The 6,066-nt window shown below is 30.7% G+C and overlaps 1 pseudogene; it reads left to right on the top strand.

Moving 5' to 3' along the window:
- The first annotated feature begins 940 nt into the window (after nucleotides 1-940).
- On the top strand, nucleotides 941-4,951 carry LOC107915631 (PTI1-like tyrosine-protein kinase At3g15890; annotated as a pseudogene).
- The last annotated feature ends 1,115 nt before the right edge of the window (nucleotides 4,952-6,066 follow it).

Below are 6,066 nucleotides of genomic sequence, written 5' to 3'. Positions count from 1 at the left end.
TTGTTATTATAAATGTCTAGGTGATAAATTGTGCATAGAAATCATGAAAAAGTAAAAATTGGTAGTGAATTAGTTTTGAGACAGCAGTAGTGACGTGAATTTAAAAAATCACCAAGGATGGTAGAAAATGAATTAGAGGGTGAATGAGATATAGAATTAAAGATTATTGAGCCTACTTTCATAGAAAAATAATGGTGTAGCAAAATGAAATTTATATTTTAAGATATGTAAATTTTAGTGAGACAGGGCCAGAACTGGTTTTGGAGTCTTCTGTTCTGAGTTTAGAAAATCATTAACAATTGTACAAAAATGGTTATGAGTTGTATTTATATGTCTAGATTCCTTATTGAGGCTATTTTCTGTAGAAACAAGTGAGAACACCATATGAAAATCCTACAATGAGAAAGCTTATTTTTAGTGACAAGAGGTCAAGATAGTCGAGTGGTGAAAAAGGGGAGACTTTAACTAATAAACTGTACTAATTGGCTGAACCCAAAATTCTGAAAAATTTATGGTAAGAAGAAATATGAGTCTAGTTTCAGGGAAAATTTACTGATTTAAATTTCTAATTTCGTAGCTTGAGTTATAACTAAATTAGTAACTGCTGCGCAGGTGGTCAGCTTTGTTTTGAATAATGAATTAATTTCAAAAGTAAAATTTTATGCCCTGAATTTTTAAATTAAGTAAAGTAATACCTCGAGCTTGACTCCGGCAACGGTCTCGGGTAAGGGGTGTTACATACTTGCTACCCCTAAAACTTATTATTCTTGTGTACCCGGTCTCTTCTACTAGTAGCCAAGTACAAAGGCCTTCTTTGTCCACTGATGTAATTTAAATGACTAGATCTTCTAATGAGATTGGTCAAGCAAATTCAATTATTGTCGTTGTACACCTTATACCTTTACACCTTATACCTTTTTGGGATATAGTCCCATGTATCATGGGTAGAAGTGCATGGACTCTTATGGATGGGTACTTATTTCACAGCATGTGAAGTTTCAGGAACATATATTTCCTTTTTCTAAAAAAAAGTGATTCTTTATCTCCTCGGTCATCAAGGGCGTATGGTTTTGTTTCATCCACTCTTCTAATAGTTGAGTCACCAATCACACACACCTATGTCGCTATTGATACTTCCAGATAGTCCTTTTTTTATGTTGCTAGTTTATTCCTGTCTTCCCCTTCATCTGTTGATCATGGATCCTTGGTTTGCACTAATTTGCAACTAGCTGACCTATCTCAAGATGGTCATGCTGATGATAGAGAAGAGTTTACGCAAGCCGATACTTCTCTTCTATTAGCTCCTATAGTTTCCACCAACACTCATCCCATGGTGACTCGTAGTAAAACATGCATCTTCAAACCTAAGGTACATGTTGCAGTTATTGATAAGAACGTTCCACCTGATGTTCATAAATTTATTATTTTATTTTTCATAAAAGAAAAAGAAATTCTCAGAACACAAATCTTTTACACATCACCTGTAATTTAACCTATTAAATTTGATATTTTAAAATGATTTTAAAATACTTTTTTCTATTAAAAAAATAAACAAAGAGATACGTCACTTACTTTTGTTGATTAATTGAAAAGGACTTCTTCATACCTATTGAACAAAACCCATTGAATGCTATCACTTCTTAATTCAAAAGTTGTCAACATCTACCGTATAAAATATTTTAAAAACGATTAAAATTATATATTTTCTGAAAAACAGAAACTAATTTTTGTTAATGGAAAAATAGGTTTTCTTCTTAACCATTGATCGAATAGTTCCTGCTAATATTTCGAACCTAAAACTCGTCAATATCTACCGTAAATTGTTGTATTCCTATAAATATATAATTCTGATTTGGTCTGAAAGAATAGGCCATTGTGAAATTGACAAAATACATTAAGTAATACTAATTGATTAAAAACATTATGCGTCCAGTGATACCACTTTTGAACGGATTTATTACCTCTAATTGTCTTTGATGTGTGGCCTTTTTCTAACTAATTCAAACATAAGTACTTCAAGATGATCATACGGTTAAACATATTCTATTATGATATATGGTGAACTAAATCAACGCTCCAGCAATACTGACAGCTCATATGTTAAGGTCCCATCAGCTTTGAATGAGCCACTTTCCATCTAAACAAAACTACATGTCACCATGATTATCATATTAGCAATTAAAAAACCAAGCTATATTATATCAGACAGGAAAAGAAGTTAGATTATACCATTAATTATTAAATTATAAGTTACTTTTAAATTTGATTATTTAATTAAAAAAAGTTACATTTGATGGTTAAATTATTTAAAAGTTTTCATTTAAATTATTAGATTATTAAAATGGATGTTATATGACTTTATTTGTTTGTGCTGTTTGCATTAATCAAAAGTTTTTTTTCTCTTCTCTTTTACCGTTTTTTTTCATAAAACAACTTTAAACGATATGAATCTGCGAACCAAAATTCAAGTGACCGTCAGATAAACTTTAATCTAAAGTATGTTTTTCTACTTACCAATGAGGAATTGATTCTCCGTATCAATAGTTAAATTGTCGCTTGAAGCTCGCTAACGAATTTTTAAAAAAGAAAGAAACTTAATGGTCCTATAACTTAAATAAAAATTTTTAAATAGTACAATGACTTAAATAAAAATTTTTCAATAATTCAGTGATCAAATTATAACTTTTTTAGTTAAATGTTCAAAATAAAAACTTATCCATATTGTAGTTAACTGAAAAATATATATAAAAAAAATCATCTATAACAATGTTTAATGAGTGATAGAATAGTGTGATGTTTCCGATGGGAAAAATCGATAAACGAGTCATGACAACAGCAAAAACTCAATTAGCTGTTTAATTAACTTGTAATAGAAATGTATGCCTCATCTTGTTTTCACACGACATTCCTAGGCTACCTTTTGTCCTCACTGCAAGCAGCTAGTATCTTCTTCAGAAATCTCCGATCCATAATTTATTGCTTGCTTCTTTGTAATCTCAAGAACAAAACCTGTTTAATATATTTTCTTTTCTTATGTGTTAATAGAAACTATGAACTGGAGACGTTTATGCTGTTGCATCTATCAAGAAAAAGAAGATGGGAACAAGTAGGCTTTTCTTGAGTTTAGACCACAAAAAGCATTTCTAGGGTTAATTTAGTATTGGTTTTTATAATTGTTTGGTTTTGCTTACAGGGAGAATAATAAGAGCAGGGATTACCCTTGGGAAATATACACTCTGAAGGAGATTTTGCATGCAACAAACAACTTCCACAACGATAACAAGATTGGCGAAGGCGGATTCGGAAGCGTATATTGGGGTCGTACAAGTAAAGGCGTCGAGGCAATTACGTTTTTCCTTAAAATCTTTAGCTTCAAGTATATGCATATATAGTCTTGTGTGTTAATTGTATGTAGCGAACATGGTGTTGCAGATTGCAGTAAAACGACTCAAGGCGATGAGTGCGAAGGCAGAGATGGAGTTCGCTGTGGAAGTAGAGATTCTTGGGAGGGTTAGGCATAAGAATCTGTTAGGATTGAGAGGATTTTATGCCAGTGGGGATGAAAGGCTAATAGTCTACGATTACATGCCCAACCATTGTTTAATCACTCATCTGCATGGCCAACTTGCCGCCGATTGCTTGCTGGATTGGCCGCGTAGAATGAGCATCGCTATCGGTGCAGCCGAAGGTCTTGCGTAAGTATACTTTCTTCATTCGCAACAAATACTTCAATTAGTAAATAAATTATCAACCAAAAGATTAGTCTTCACGGAAATAAAACCGATAAAAAGAAACCTTAATAATATATATATAAAAAAAAAGATTAAAAGTATGTTGATGTGAAAAAAAAATTTAACTTGAGAAGTTCTAGAACATCTCAAAGATTACATTGCTCATATTTATTTTTACATCAGTTTAAAACATGAGTTCAACCTTAATGTAGTTTAAAATTTTATTTGTTTACTTCAAAACTAAATAGATAAGGACTAAATTGCTATTTTTATAGTAGAGGAGCTAATTTACTCCTAAGCCAATAATACATGGACTTGGCAGGTAGTTTGACATGAGATTTTCCATATTATCTCAAATAATATTGTTGTGAAGCCGTCCAAATTTAATTCTGGTATTTTTAAATGTGTCCTTAAGGTACTTGCATCATGAGGCCAATCCTCATATAATACACAGAGATATAAAGGCCAGCAATGTTCTTTTAGATGCAAACTTCCAAGCAAAAGTTGCAGATTTTGGGTTTGCAAAGCTTATACCAGATGGCGTTACGCATATGACAACAAGGGTGAAGGGCACTCTCGGATATTTGGCACCTGAATATGCAATGTGGGGGAAAGTTTCCGAGAGTTGTGATGTTTATAGCTTCGGCATTTTACTTTTAGAGATCATTAGTGCGAAGAAACCATTGGAGAAACTCCCTGGTGGAGTGAAACGTGACATAGTGCAATGGATTACCCCATATGTTCAAAAGGGTGCATTTGACCATATTGCAGATCGCAGGTTGAAGGGGAAATTTGATCGTGCTGAGCTTAAATCTGCAGTCATGGTAGCGTTGAAATGCACTGACAGCAACCCGGAGATTCGACCTAGCATTTTGGAAGTAGTGGAGTGGCTAAAGGGTAGTGTTGGGTGAAGAAGGAAAGAGGTGACTAATATTGAACACATGCTTGAGGAAGATGGAGATAATGAAACGGATACTGATTTGGAAGGTTTTAGAATGGCAAAATCTGAAGTAAGGCGGAAATGGGCACGTTAAAAGGGGAAAAAAAAAAGGAAAAAACTTTGAATGTTCAATTCATTTGTTTTTTTTCTTTTGTGTATAATTTGTAAGAAATCGTTGTTTTATTGGGAGTTCCAAACATCGATTTCGAAATTGATCCAAATCTTTTATTACTTAACTTATATTTCAATAGATGCTTGTTTGGTTTGTTAACCATTAATGAAGGGGAAGATCGCATTTATGAATTTATATTGGCTCTCATTTGAAAGTTGTATTAGATGAGTTTGACATGGTTGTATTCTTCTTCTTCTTCTTTTTTTTTTCTCATATATATTCAAACAAATCATATTTCATACTAATGTTCAAATACATGGAACAAATATTAGGATGGTTTTCATATGAATATATATTTGAAAACTACAAAAAAAAAAAATCCAATTGAGTACAACAACAAGAATCAGCCATGAAACTACAGAAGTTTCGAATGATAAAGCAAAAATTGATTGGTTTTAGGGTAAATTAATTAGTGAACTAATTTTTCGGACGCTTAATTGTACACCATGTAATGTTTATACTTCCATTTTGGTCACATAACTTTGAAGTCATTTTCATTGTGGTCATTGAAATAAATATTTTTTTAAGTATTGACCGGGGTAAGAAAAATAAAGTTTAAAGTGAATAAATTGTAGAAACTAAAATAATGCATTAAAAAATTATCTAATTTTATTTGTTTATCCCATTGTCAAAAACTTCTAAATTTCTTCTTTTCTTTTTTTAATATTAAAATTTTAAATTTTAAAATATAAAAAATAAATAAATAAATTATTGAAAAATTTTATCACTTGATAGTATCAGCCAATTTGTTACTATTATATTAAAATTAATTAAATGAATTGATTTAATCACCTTCTAAAATTTTAAAATTTATTTTATATTTTCAAATTAAAATAAACTCAAATAACTCATTTTTAATAATTGTCAATGAAACACATTCGACTATATGATATTGACTCTTCCACGCTAAGCTAAAAGCAAAATGTAAAATAAAATAAAATCCTTACAATTAATTAAATTAATTAATTTTATCTTCCATGTTAAACAAAACTCATAATTTTTCATCAATTCGTTGCCCAAATGAAGAACAAGAAATTAATTTAATTAATTGTAACGATTTTATTCCTCTCCTTTTAGCTTAGTAAGGAAGATTCAAGATTATATAATTAAAAGAATTTTAAGTTTTGTGGAAAATTATTAAATATGAGTTGGCTGAGTTGATTTCATTAATGATAATTTGAAAACATAAAATAAAATTTGAAAATTTAGAATAAATTAATTAA

The sequence above is a fragment of the Gossypium hirsutum genome, chromosome D09 (assembly GCF_007990345.1).
Source record: "Gossypium hirsutum isolate 1008001.06 chromosome D09, Gossypium_hirsutum_v2.1, whole genome shotgun sequence".
NCBI classification, from domain to species: Eukaryota; Viridiplantae; Streptophyta; class Magnoliopsida; order Malvales; family Malvaceae; genus Gossypium; species Gossypium hirsutum.
This window is presented reverse-complemented; position numbering and strand designations above follow the sequence as displayed.